At 40.9% G+C, this 14,831-nt stretch overlaps 1 protein-coding gene across 3 annotated transcripts in view; it reads right to left on the minus strand.

Moving 5' to 3' along the window:
• CDON (cell adhesion associated, oncogene regulated) overlaps positions 1-14,831 on the minus strand; it is a 128,797-nt gene that overhangs the window by 43,030 nt on the left and 70,936 nt on the right. Inside the window, exon 1 of one of the 3 annotated variants that reach the window (XM_060787488.2) lies at positions 8,826-9,093. The exons of 1 other annotated variant lie outside the window; for it this stretch is intronic. The gene's annotated coding sequence lies outside the window, so the exon portion shown is untranslated. Of the gene's footprint in view, positions 1-5,013; positions 5,071-8,825; positions 9,094-14,831 lie in introns of those variants that run through there. One more of the 3 variants, XM_067470702.1, reaches the window with a different exon arrangement.

Below are 14,831 nucleotides of genomic sequence, written 5' to 3' on the forward strand. Positions count from 1 at the left end.
ATGAAATAGTGTACTGTAAGGTCCTTTAGCTTCCTCTTCAGAGCCTTGCAGTCCCTTGCATTGATGGCTGTATCTTGCAGTATTATTTGTTCCAATATAGATTAGAAAGGGATCATTATTAGTCAGTTAAAGTCCTGTCAGATTTTCTGTTATCATCATGGTTTTTTTTTTTTTGTCTCCGAAACACCTTTAAATGCATTTTTATCTGGTCCATACACCATTGTGCCTGTTTCTTTCAAAAGAGAAACACACAGCAATGCTATCAAACAGCTCTTCATGATCTGGGAACTGACAGGAGCTCTACTCTCTTTGCCTACTGAGGAACAAGTATGCTATCTCTGTTCTTGTGCTCTATAATCACTCATTAAGAGGAGAGCTTGGAATCTGCAATGTGGCACCAACTGTTAACAGTTTGAGGAGAGGAGGGTAACAAATTAATTTGGTGCTGTTTTTGCAATATGTTGCTGCATATTGCATTCTCCCAAGTATCAAATCCTAATTTGGGAAATGTTTCCATTGCTAGAGGCATCCTCCCCGTCTCATTCTTACAGAAGAATATGCTCCACTTTTTCTGAAAATGCGTCAAATTTCCAAATAAGATGAATTGTAAGTAAATAGGCCTCAAGCTGTTGTACCTTTTCTTCCAACAGGACAAGCAGTTTGCATTTGCTGAATGTTGTCTTGCAAGAAGTCAGATGCTGCAGGTTACTTTAGGAACTATTAAGATCTATGTTTATCATCTTATGCAGGCATTAGCATAGCTTTCCAGGCTTTCCCTTCAAAGTCACACACAAAGGCACAGAAAGAAAGCATGATTTGCTTTTCCTGTATGCTAAGCTCAAAAGACTGAGGGAAATCTTATATAGGGCATAATATGAAGAGATGACTACTGGAGCCAACAGGACACATATTGGACAACAGGACACATATTGGTGAACACCAAAGAAGAGGACGATCACAAACTCCACAATCTCAAGAAATTAGCTTGATGCAAAGTATAATATACTTTGGGAGGTGGAAGATAAATTAGTGGGTTGAGTGATGGTATTGATTAAATTTGCAACAATGATTATATTGACAAAATTGAACTGACATACTTAATATATGTTCCAATAAACACGCACAATTAGACATATTGTTAGGCTAAGTCAAAAATTCCAGAACATATTCTAGCTTTGCAACCATGCCTATTTTGCAAGCAAACTAAATTCTGGTTGCAGAAGAAAATATATCAAAAGAAAAGCTTTCTGTTTACTTAGTATACCAAAGCCAATGTCTCAAGTATATGTATTTTCTGTTAGTAACAATACAGTGTCAATATACCTTGCTCCTACTTCGTTAGGTAAAACATCTCCAGTTGGTGATCTAGCATACATAAAGCATTAAGACTTTTAATGTGCACAATAAAAACAATGAGCAGATACAAAATACTTTTTCAGGCAGCCGGAAGTTTACCCACAAAAAGAGAAAACACAGAAACATGACAATCCAATGGACAGTACAATCATCCCTCCACTCTTGAGGGGATTAGAGGCACAGCTCATCTGCAAAAGTAGAAAAACCACAAATAACTGTTCACATGACAGATTCAACACCAGAAGGCAATAGATTTCCAAACTCATGATCAAAACCCTGAGTGTGAAACCTGCAAAAGTGAAGAATCAACATTATACATTACTTAAACCATAAGTGACATTCAAGTACGATCAGGCAAGACTGAGAATACAAATCGGAAACTAGAATCACAGTCTAGTCACTGTGATTCTATCCAAATGCCTCACTGCTGTCCTTTTGACCAAACAATATATCAAATCATAATTATCTCATGAAGTTCTCTATCTGAAGCTCTAGCAACCTTTAAACATTTCTATAGATATATCTCCTCTCTTTTACTGAAGAACAAATAACTTAATTTGCATCCATACTCACATTATACTCACACTGTCATGAAATTGTTTTAACTCTACAAAATACAAGTAAAAAGTTTGTTTATAAAGATTTTTTTGTCATAACTTGAAGGAATCTGTGCTATTTGTCACCCCTAAAGGAACAAGTATTTATTAAAGTCACACCTGCAGCCAGAATTTATAGCCACCCAGTAATCTAGTACTGTCTTACATCATAGGCAATTAGATGTCACTGAATTCATAGCTACAGGGGAAAATGTAGTCCCAATGAATGAGAACATAAAGTAGACTTGAGCTATATATAATTTGATATGATAAAAGTAAATTAAATGTGACTAAATGTAGTGTAATAAACCAGCAACTTATTAGTTTCAAGTTCATATTTTATGTACTCACACTTTACTGATACTCTCATGAAACACTGTCACTATTTTATTTTCTTGTGCTTTCTATGGTTGTATTGATTCATTTAGAAGGAAATTTCATATTCTTTCCATGTGTTGTAAATTGCAATGCTTTGCTATAACACAAGAAATGACTATTGCAATTCTACTGATTTGGAGTGCACAGCAATGAGAAGCAGTGCCATGGCAGAACAGAACAACAGGCACCCTTGGAACAACACATAGCTCCCCAAGATGGTCTTTGTGACCCTCAACCTGTCCTGAATCCCAGACTGTTGCCTTTCCTGGACAAGAAATTCCAATGAGCCTAAGACAGATAAGGTGACTTCCACGATCTTATTCAATTGTCTAAGTATGTGGATGGTATTGGTTGCCACTTGGTATAGATTCCATGTGAACAAGAAAAAATGACTATAACAATTACTTCATTACTGCAACATAGAATATTATGTGACACTATACATGTAATACATGAATAACCCTTAAGAACTGTAATTCCTCAGTGTTTTTAATTTGGAGTGAACATGCAAATGCACTTAATAGAATATATTAAGTTTCCCCCCCACTAAATTAACAAGATATTTGATAAAATCTCTGAGTGTACTAAACTAATAAAGCTTGGCACCATCAAGGGAATGTTGTATCTATTACTATGCAAAAATGTGCCTCTATATAGACTGGAATACTACTGAGATGCAGCTATCCATTGTTATGACATGTTTTGAAGAAGAGCATAAATATCCAAAAAAACACCAGACTGTCTGATTTTGGAAGCTAAGGAGGGCTGGCCCTGGTTACTACTACTGACAAGGTGCTGCAGACTACAGCTCAGAGGAAGGAGATGGCAAACCCACTTCTGGGTATTCCTTGCCTAAGAAAACCCTATGAAATTCATAGGATCGCCACAAGTTGACAAGGAACTTGAACGAACAGGCACATACAAATAGCAGTACTGTGCAGAATGACCCAACTTTTGAAAATAGACATCAGTACTATATAATACACCAACTCTAGGATTACATGGCTGTTTAATACTGAAGATAGTAATATATTTCAAAAGATCTGGTTTATTTAAAAACTTCAACAAAACTTATTTCTGCATACTTGAAAACAATATTACATCAGAGAAAATGTCCAGTAACTTGAGATAAGTACACAAACTAATTCATAGTAGCTGCTATGTGCTTTGGATCTCAGACAGGTATAATTCTTCAGACAACAATTTAGCGTGAATATGAACAAGGAATCAAAAAGTGGTTATCAATTTAAATTATGCAAAAGAAATAGTTCTGGCTTTAGAATTGACCAGCAGAGGGAGTAAATAGCTGCCAATGCTATAGAAAGAAAGTTTGTAAACACCACAGACTAGAAATGGAAGCAAAATAAACTGATCAGTTCTGAAATGAAATTCATGATTGATAAGTTTAGAATATGAGCAGGTCAACACTTCTCAGGACAAAATCTGATTCAACTGCTAGTAAAACAGAGTTTTAAACACTATACAAAGGGTAAGAGCTAATATTGACTTTTGCTGTACTAGATATGTCTCTTATAGCTTGATGAACTGTACAGTTCCAGCTGAAACCCTAAACTATAAAATTAATTATGTTGATATTCAGTACAGTTCTAATTAAAAATTTCTCAACATTTTTAGAGTGTGACACCTGTGCTATTTCATGGCACTATTAGGTTTCACACCATGCTTGTTTTGATTTAAAGTAAACATTCTGGATATTATTCTGAAGTGTATTTTGTACAAAAGCAACTCATTTTGTACAAAAGCAATTCATTTCTCCTCTCTGATCATAAACTTGATTGCAAAATGATATTTCCAAATTATAAACTTTAAAATACCTACTGGAAATTGCTGTGGGTGACAAAGGTTCTAAGGGTACATCTACACAGTACAATTAATGCACGTTGACACCTGTTTAACTGCCATGGCTCAGTGCTATAGAATCAGGAAAGTTAGGATTTTGCAAGGTCTTTAGCTTTATTTTCTAAAGAGTGCTGGTGCCATAAATTGCAGAGTTCAGCCTACATTAATGACCAAGCAAATGCATTACTTTAAAAAATGAAGCACAGATGGATCTAATATTTAATCCAAAGGCAAGTGAAGTTATTTTGTATATAAGCAGACATAATAAACCAGAAAGATATTTGCAGCTTTTCAAAGGAATCTAATAGAATGCATATATTCTTGGATTCTAAATAAAATCAGTTTCTCTGTAACTATGAATTATTACAATAATAAAGACAAAATTTCAAAGACTCTGAACCACTAGAGACTACATTCACTGACCTGGGTGTATGCAACAATGAATGAATTCAAGTAGGTTTTGTGGATGGGCATTTTTTAGAGAATTGCTATAAAGCTTTCTACTCGACCACTTTGGTTAACTTCTCAGATGAAAACTGACAAAAATTCCAAGAAGACTACACAACTTTGCCTTAGGAACTAGATGAATATTGAATGAGTGCTTATATTTTACAATAAGTAAATAGGTAAACAAAAATGTGGCCTTCTTTTGCAAAGATCAAAGCAATGAAGATAGTACTCTAAAACACCAACTCAACACCAATTTAATGACTAACTGGAATGAGTTTCAAAAAAACACTTCTGCTGACAATAACATTATTTTCTAACATTAGGCAAATAAAAATAACCACTGTCTATTATATTTCTTTAAAAAATAACTCACCCACTGCATGAAAGTAACTACTTGTATTGATAATACTATGCTTCCAACAGTTTTCCTCTTCAGATTGAAAAACAATCAATCAGATAGTTTCAATAGTAAGAGTGAATGACCTAAGTTTAGTGCCCCAAATACAGTTCTCCTTTAAGCCTAAGTGGAACTGGGCTTTTCTCTTACCAGATAAGCTGTTAAGCTATGCCTTGAATTTAAATCTGCCAATATATGGATTCTTCTAACACAGCCACCCCCACTTATCATCAAGAGTGATATACTTCTTGTTCTATTCCCGGCAACTCCTCCCTTGCTACAAAAAAGAAGGCACTGCAGGGCAGAAATTCCTCAGGTGCTTGCTAATGGAATTCCCAGGGTCTATGAGCCGCTTCGGGGATCAAGAGATCTCATAGCCCCTGCTGGGGTAAGAAGCACCGAGTCTGTTCCGTTTAATCAAATACAGAATGAATTTTCAGCCCTATTCACTAGGTTGTCTCCAGGGCTCCAAAAAAGCACCAGGAAGCTAGATCACACTAATGTGGCCCTTTCAGGCAAATATAATTAGTTTGATTTTAAAAGACTCACATTAATGTCACCTCAAAAGTATTGTCAGATTGCAGTCGTACAGGAATACTGTATGTTTCATACCAAACTAAGAAAATTTAAACAGGAACCATGCACATACAATACATTCCATAAGGGATGTTTCCTATTATACCACAGTGCATGGTTTCATTTTAAAAGGGAGGCAGTTAGTCATGCTTAACTCTTTGAGCATGAATATGAACCAGCAGTTATGGATTTTTCTTCAGTTTCTTAGCCCTCTTTCAAAATGATATTTACCAATTTAACCCGTGTAATCAAACACTGCATCTTGATTCTACAGAGTGGTAAAATCTCTATGCAAATGACCCTGAATGATAAGTGTTCAGGATTTAAGCATATATTACTCTAGAATGAATCCTATTTAAAATACAGATATATTAAACTACACCTAACTTTTTGTGCCAAGTGTGAAACACACGTTTAGGATCCCACATAATAAATTACATCCAATCTCTAATATATCTGAAAGGTATACTAAAGGAAACAATCTCTCAGGGAGCCTAGTTCTGCATGTATTTTACTCGCCAAGAAAAAAAACCAAAACCACAATCTTTCTAGTAAAACTTCAGTAAGATGTTCTCCCAAATTACAGTAAAACCAGTACACCATTTCTGGTCTGATGCATACAAAACTCAGTGGTCTCTACCTTGTTGACTGCATGAAAGAAGTCTAAAAAACAAGGCATGCATCAAAAAGTCAAACCACCTGCAACTGTGGGCACTTGTAGCAATGACAAAGACAATCCCATCTCTCAGCTGTGTACCTTTGATTCACTGTTACAATGTTATTTAGTTGATTCCACACATTTTTATCCAAGTAAAAACATCTGAACACTAGTTCTAAGAACAAATGTTTTAGCCAAAGTTGCAACTGATGTCCCTGTGTCACAAATATATGGAGGAGCACAAAGATGCAAACAGAAATACCCTACTTAATTTGGTCAGAAAGTCTATGTCAGTGGTTCCCAACCTGTGGTCCATGGACCACCAGTGGTCCACAAGAATGAAAATATGGTCTATGGCCTCACCATTACTACAGCAAGGAGAGTGGTATCACGAAACCCTTATAGTGCTGGGGCAATGGGGATGTCAGGAGGGGAGAGGCTGACTACCCACGAAAGATTAGTACTACCACATCAGCTCTTGATGATTAAATATGGTTTTCTGTGGGCAAGCAGATGGCAACTACTGGATGGCATAGGTTCTGTATCAGAAACTAGAGCTGATGTGGTCTATCCAATGCAATTTTCGGAATCAGCACCCCTATTAACCAAACAGAATCTAAAGTTGATCAAAAACTGATTTTGGTACTAATGTTAGAGAGTGACCCCTGGTCAAAGTGGTCTCTGATCAAAAAAAGGTTAAATTCATGTAACCACTGCTCTAGTGGGAGAATATTCATGTTTAAATCTATCCCATATTTTGAAGGAATAAATGGAATATGCTGGAACCCTGAAGCTCATGATGAACAATCTCTAATGAAGCTTTTGCATCTGGAAGCATTGCATGTTCTGTTGTAGATGGCTAATTTATTGTTCATAAAAGTTAAAGGGTCCCTGGTCAAAGTGGACCCTGATCAAGCGGTCCCTGGTCAAAAAAAGGTTGGGAACCACTGGTCTACATGGACACTGACACTTCACTCTTCTGCATCTTTAGCAAATTAAGTTGCTGGAAACATTTGCCATTAAACAATCTTACATGAACTCATGTCAAAACAATACATGTTGCTAATGTATTAAGCAAACTATTTGAAACAGCTGCAGGGAATTGTGCAGCTATTTCATATTGTGCGGCGAGGAGCCCCCGGTCACACAATGGGCCGGCAGGACTGAAGACCAACAGGTTCGAATCCAGGGAGAGCGCAGATGAGCTCCCTCTACCAGCTCCAGCTCCTCATGCGAGGACATGAGAGAAGCCTCTCACAAGGATGGTAACACATCAAAACATCTGGGTGCCAATTCTCTCACACCAGAAGCGACTTGCAGTTTCTCATGTCACTCCTGACATGCATATATATAGGGGGGGGGGGGCATTGCATTCTTGCACAGAGCTTATCCAGGGCAATGTCCTTGCAGACGGCCAGTTCTCTCAGACCAGAAGTGACTTGCAGTTTCTCAAGTCACTCCTGACACGCATTTATATAGAGAGAGAGAGATAGAGAGGGGGGGGGAGCATTCAATTCTTGCACAGAGCTCATCCAGGGCAACGTCCTTGCAGACGGCCAATTCTCTCACACCATAAGCGACTTGCAGTTTCTCAAGTCACTCTTGACACACACACACATATATAGAGAGAGGGGGGGATTGCATTCTTGCACAGAGCTCATCCAGGGCAACGTCCTTGCAGATGGCCAATTCCCTCACACCATAAGCAACTTGCAGTTTCTCAAGTCACTCCTGACACGAATATATAAATAGAGAGAGAGAGAGAGGCATTGCATTCTTGCACAGAGCTCATCCAGGGCAACGTCCTTGCAGGCGGCCAATTCTCTCACACCAGAAGCGACTTGCAGTTTCTCAAGTCACTCCTGACACAAATATATATATAGATAGATAGATACTGCGGCATTTCATTCTTTCACACAGCTCATTCAGACTATGCAATGTTAATATTCTTGCATGCAGCTCATTCAGACTATGCAATGTTAATATTCTTGCATGCAGCTCATTCAGACTATGCCATGTTAATATTCTTGCACGCAGCTCATTCAGACTATGCAATTTTAATATGTGCCTTAACACAGCCGTTCCAAGTAAGAATCCTTTCCAAGTGAGCAACAGTTTGAAAGCCTTCCACCACACATTGAGCAACACTTAATTTAAAAGTTGGAAGACAAAAGGTGAGTTCAGATGAGAAAAACCTCCTGATGGTAGTCTTTAGGGGGGAAAAAACAATACACAGTTTACAATTTCGTGTTCAAAAGGAATTGTGCCAGAATTTAAAGGATATCAAACATTTTACACAGGCCTGGGCCAACTTGGGCCTTCCAGGTGTTTTGGACTTCAACTCCCACCATTCCTAACAGCCTCAGGCCCCTTCCTTTTCCCCCTCAGCCGCTTAAGCGGCTGAGGGGGAAAAGGAAGGGGCCTGAGGCTGTTAGGAATGGTGGGAGTTGAAGTCCAAAACACCTGGAAGGCCCAAGTTGGCCCAGGCCTGCGTTGAGCCCACTTCTAGAAGGCCTCCAAGGCTCCTGGGCCTCCTCCTTCTCCTCCTCCTCACCCCTCAGAAGCGCCCATAGAGCCTTCGCTGCTTCCACTCGGCGCCAGCCGCTCCCCGGGACATTCCAGAGAGAACCGGCGAGACGGACGGGAGCCTCCATCCAACACCCAGCCACCGGCAAAGGCAGCCCGCAGCCCCGTCCTGAGGAGGAGGAAGACGAGGAAGAGGTGCTGCTTTGGCCACCGCCGACCAGGCGCCAGACCTCCTTCTGCTTCTCCCTCTCAGCCTCGACTGACTGACTGACTGACTGGAGCCGCGCGCGAGCGGGCTGGCTGGCTCTGCCGCGCACGCGCGCTGACGATTTGCCCTCGCGCGCGCGCTCGCTCACTCACTTGAGGTGGGCGGGGACATAAGCCTCAGAAGCGCCAAGCCCCTCCCACCGATGAGAAGTGAACACCGCGCGTGCGCACTTTCTGCTTTCTCTCTTTTCCCCTTTGCTTACCTCTCGCTTGGCCACGCCCCCTCCTCCCTTCCGCCACGCCCACTTCTCCCCTCCCTCCGCCCCCACGTGGCTTCTCCTTCCCTTCTGTCTGCCTTCATTCCTTGAGAGAGGAAGTCAAAGTATTAAATTAGCATTACTATATTATTATTATTAATAATATTATTTAATTGCTGGTTGCTTTTCTGGAGGAAAGCAAGAGTCATCGCCATCTTGAAGCCAGGCAAAGACCGCAAAGACCCAAAAAGCTACAGACCAATCTCCCTGTTGTGCCACCTCTACAAAGCTCTGGAGAGACTTATTTTGCATAGAATTATGGAAAAAATAAACCCATGTCTGATTCCACAGCAAGCTGACTTCAGGAAAGGCAAAAGCTGCACATCGCAAGTGCTGAACCTGACTCAGCACATAGAAGATGGCTTTGAAAGGCAGCAGATCACAGGAGCTGTCTTCATAGACCTGTCAGCAGCCTATGATACTGTGAACCACTGCCTCCTCCTGAGAAAAATGTATAATATCACAAAGGACGACCACCTCACCCGCCTCATAGGAAACCTGCTACAAAACAGGAGCTTTTTTGTTGAGTTCCAGGGCCAGAGAAGCAGATGGCGGAAACAGAAGAACGGCCTGCCTCAGAGGAGCGTGCTTGCCCCATAAATGTTCAACATCTTCACAAATGACCAGCCACTGCCAGAAGGGACAGAGAGTTTCATCTATGCTGATGATCGTGCCATTACCACTCAAGCAGGGAGCTTTGAGATGGTAGAACAGAAGCTCTCCGAAGCTCTAGGTGCTCTTACTGCCTATTACAGGGAAAACCAGCTGATCCCCAACCCATCTAAAACACAGACATGCACCTTTCACCTTAAGAACAGACAAGGACCCTGAGCTCTGAGGATTACCTGGGAAGGAATCCCACTGAAGCATTGCAGCGCACCCAAATACCTGAGAGTCAACAATTTCAACAGAAAGGAGGAGGCCATGAAAATGAACAAAATCTGGCTACCAGTATTAAAAAAACTCTAAAATTACAACAACAAAACAGCAGAGAGGAAACAACCAGGCACATCTTAACACCTCTCAACAGAACATTTTCCCAGGCTCAGCCAGGCCTTCAAATGCTAATGAAGGTGGTCAGCTGAAACATTCACACCTAGCTTCAGCAGAGAGCTCTTTGCCCCACCCCAGTCATTCCACAGATATATAAACCCGTTATCCTATTTCCAACAGGTCACGGCATTAGAAAGGTTGAGAACCATTGCATGTTTTCAAACTGCTAGGTTGGCAGAAGCTGGGGCTGAACTATTAGCACCATATTTATGTAGTGTGAATGGGTCATAGAATCAGAGTCCAACCCCCTGCCAAGAAGCAGGAATATTGCATTCAAATCACCCCTGACAGATGGCCATCCAGCTTCCAAAGAAGGAGCCTCCACCACACTCCAGGGCAGAGAGTTCCACTGCTGAACGGCTCTCACAGTCAGGAAGTTCTTCCTCATGTTCCGATGGAATGGGTCCCTATAGTTTATTTCTCTGACCATGGAAGGAAAAGCTATCTGAAGCTACGTACTTGCAAAGCTTTGAACTGGATTATATGAGTCTACACTACCACATAATCCAGTTCAGAGCAGATAATGTAGAGCAGTGTAGAAGAAGCCACAGTTAGTGATTAATCACAAAAACAATATGTTTGGGGGAGTAAGGACAACGGATGATGGGATCTGCAGTACCGTCAACTGATGGAGCTCTGAATTCCACATACCACTGAGACAATTCAGGATTTTGCTATACAAAATTAAAACTTCTTAAATTTCAAAATGAGGCATCGTTTTATGCTATGAGAGGAGTAAAAAAGGTAAGCAAAGGCTGGATAAAAAGTAAGCATTGCTCATATTTTGTTCTCCTTGACTTATATTTTGAGAAGTTAAGATAAATGCAGAAGTAAAGAGTAATATTAACAAAGGACTAATTACTGCTCGAGCTACCTGATGACCTATAGGTGCTGGCTTGTGAGGTAGTAAATTAATAGTAAGCCATGGGGAAAAAAGCGAGTTAAAATACATTTACCGTCAACAGTGCCGTGGTTTAGTTTTATGCCTAATGTCCCTAGAGACCACAGTGGTGATATATATAATAACTTCTCAAATTAAAAAAGGCCCAGTGTCATAAATAAAGAAAATGGTTCTTTTGCCAGTTGGTATTTCTATCCTTAGGGGATCTGAGAACCTTGAACGAATGCAACAGAGTCTCTATTAATTTGAAAGTCAGATTGGTCTCAGGAAAGTGGTATTGGGAAGAGCTGGACCTTCTACTGAATTACATACCTTTAAAGCAGGCATGGGCAAACTTCAGCCCTCCAGGTGTTTTGGACTTCAACTCCCACAATTCTGGCTGTTAGGAATTGTGGGAATTGAAGTCCAAAACACCTGGAGGGCCGAAGTTTGTCCATAACTGATTTAAATGACTGATCTTACCTTTCTGACAACCCAGTTGTTTCTCTGCTGTCACCTGGGATTGCAATATCGACAATCCATACTTTGTTTTTTATCACGGTCGTGAGGTCAGGAGTATTGTGCTCCAAAACTCTGTCTGTCTGAATTTGGAAGTCCCAGAGTAGCTTGACGTGTTCATTCTCTGTAACTTTTTCCAGCTTGTGATTCCACCAGTTCTTTGTCGCAGGCAGATGGTCTTTGTGGCACAAGTTCCAATGAATCATCTGAGCAACGGTGTTATGTCTCTGCTTGTAATCTATCTGCGCGATCTTCTTGCAGCAGCTGAGGATGTGATCTATTGCTTCATCTGCTTCCTTGCAGAGTCTGCATTTGGGATCTGTTGTCAGCTTTTCAATTCTGGCTTTGATGGCATTGGTTCTAATGGTTTGTTCTTGGGTTGCCAGAATCAGGCCCTCCGTCTCCTTTTTCAAAGTCCCATTTGTGAGGCACAGCCATGTTTTTTCTTTGTCAATTTCACTCTCAATTTTTCCCAGGAGCTATCCATGGAGAGGCTTCTTTCGCCAGTTTTCTCTTCTGCTCTGGATTGCAATTTGTTTCATAAAGATCAAGTAGACAGAACATATTGAAGAGAACAAAAATAAATTTCTGGCCTTGCATCGCACACTTTAAGCAGTTTACTACTATTGACTTCACTAAATGTTGGTTCTTGACTACCTTTCACATAATCTGCCAGTGCATCATCATCATCATCATCATCATCATCATTATCAGAAACACAACAAGATGAGTCCACAGCAGACCCTCTGCTGGCTGTTGAATTGGATCACATGTCGGACACTTCCCAAGTGTCTAGGAGTATGTGATATATCAGCGAATGATGCGTGCAGATCCCAGTAATGTGGCCTCCTGTAGCTGGCAGATGGTAATTTTTTCAGTGCCAATTGTGTTTAAGTGCAGGCCAAGGTCTTTAGGCACTGCACCCAGTGTGCTGATCACCACTGGGACCACCCTGACTGGCTTGTGCCAGAGTCTTTGCAGTTTGATCTTTAAATCCTCATATCGTGTCAGCTTTTCCAGTTGTTTCGCTTCAATCCTGCTGTCACCTGGGACATCAACGATCCATACTTTGCGACATCAACACTCCATACTTTGTTTTTTAACACAATTGCGAGGTCAGGAGTATTTAGACAGACAAAACTCTGTCTGTCTAAATCTGGAAGTCCCAGAGGAGTTTGGCGTGTTTATTCTCTGTAACTCTTTCTGGCTTGTGATCCCACCACTTCTTTCTTGCATCACCATCATCATCATGGCCCCATCTACACTGCCATATAAAATCCAGATTAACTGCTTTGATAATTGGATGATATGGCAGTGTAGATCCAGCCTAAGCAAATTCACACATGTACATGGAAATAGAAGCCCCTTCTACACTGTCATATAATCCTGATTCCAGATTATCTGTTTTGAAATGGATTATATGGCAGTGTAGACTCATATAATCCACATCAAAGCAGATAATCTTGGATCAGATGTAGCATTATATGGCAATGCAGATCCAGCTAGAGAGCCCTGAATTGCTCCATCCAATTATTCTGAATATGGAATGCCCTTCATCACATGTTTACGTGAAAGTAATCCTACCATATCCAGTTGGGTTTACTCAGCATCACAGTCTTATCCAGTTTTCTATCCTCTTTCCTTGCAAAGGGTTCTACACTGAAATACTGAGCACAACAACACATTATGGACAAATCAAAGCCAGGGTGATGCAGCCAGTGTCAGTATGATTCATACGACTGTGTTTAGAATCCACTTGACTATGATGGGTTTTTAGGCAAACAACAAAACATGAAGTGAGGGAAGTTTGTATATCATCCGTCTAAAAGAGGACAGATTGCGGGCTGCTGAGAGTTTGGCGGACTCTTGGCCGCTCTAAAAATAAGCCTTGTGCACAGATTACCATCACTAGACAAAACAAGAGACTTCACTGCAGGTCTTCAATATTGACATTAACTGCAAACTGAAAACAAAAGTTTTAAATTAAGCAAAACATTTTCAAACCTTCAACTCCAGCTCTCCCAAGTTTTAAAATAAATATAACAGTGGTTAGGGAAGAAACGCCTGGCATTCATCCATGTAAGCGCTTTTAAATCACAACGTTCCGCATTCAAAGCTGGAAACTACATCTGCACTGGAGAATTTCGTGCAGTTTGACACCACTTTAACTGCCATGGCTCAATGCTATGGGATCCTGGGAGCTGTAGTATGATGAGTGTTCTGTCGCGCACTGGGCTTGAAACGAATTGCTTTTAAAACAGGACGTGCAACTTTAGCCCAGCGGGAAGCCAGGGGGCTCGAAGAGAAATTCTTAAGGATTTTCACTATAAATAGTCTTTAGAGGGCTTGTGAAATATAACCAAGTCTTTTATTGGTGAACAACAGAAACTTCTGTATAAATATGTGAGAGAAAGCCACAGGGAGGAGGGAGCAAGCTTGTTTTCTGCTTCCCTGGAGACTAGGACGCGGAACAATGGCTTCAAACTACAAGAGAGAAGATTCCATCTGAACATGAGGAAGAACTTCCTGACTGTGAGAGCCGTTCAGCAGTGGAACTCTCTGCCCCGGAGTGTGGTGGAGGCTCCTTCTTTGGAAGCTTTTAAACAGAGGCTGGATGGCCATCAGTCAAGGGTGATTTGAATGCAATATTCCTGCTTCTTGGCAGGGGGTTGGACTGGATGGCCCATGAGGTCTCTTCCAACTCTTTGATTCTATGATTCTATTCTTTTGTCTTCAAAAGGTTAAACAAATGCTTCCAGGCTTTTGTGCAACTGGTGGCTCCTAACTGTTACTTTTACTCTAAAGGAAAATCCCTTTCCAAACTTCTCCCAGGCTAACTGTGAACCTAAACCTAACTGATGTGGGCGCCACTACCGGGTTGAACTGCGTCTCAAAGCACCGAGTGGACCTACCAGTAGGCCTGTAGTCACTTCAGCTGGAGTTCTTAGATATTCAAAGCTGTTTTTCCCTCCGAAATTCCTCAGACCTTTAGGGCTGTTTCCCTGGGAACCCTTGGGAATCCTTTTGCTCTTAAGACTGTTCTCCCGCGGGAGGTCTT

This window comes from Anolis sagrei, chromosome 7 (genome assembly GCF_037176765.1).
Source record: "Anolis sagrei isolate rAnoSag1 chromosome 7, rAnoSag1.mat, whole genome shotgun sequence".
Classification (NCBI taxonomy): Eukaryota; Metazoa; Chordata; class Lepidosauria; order Squamata; family Dactyloidae; genus Anolis; species Anolis sagrei.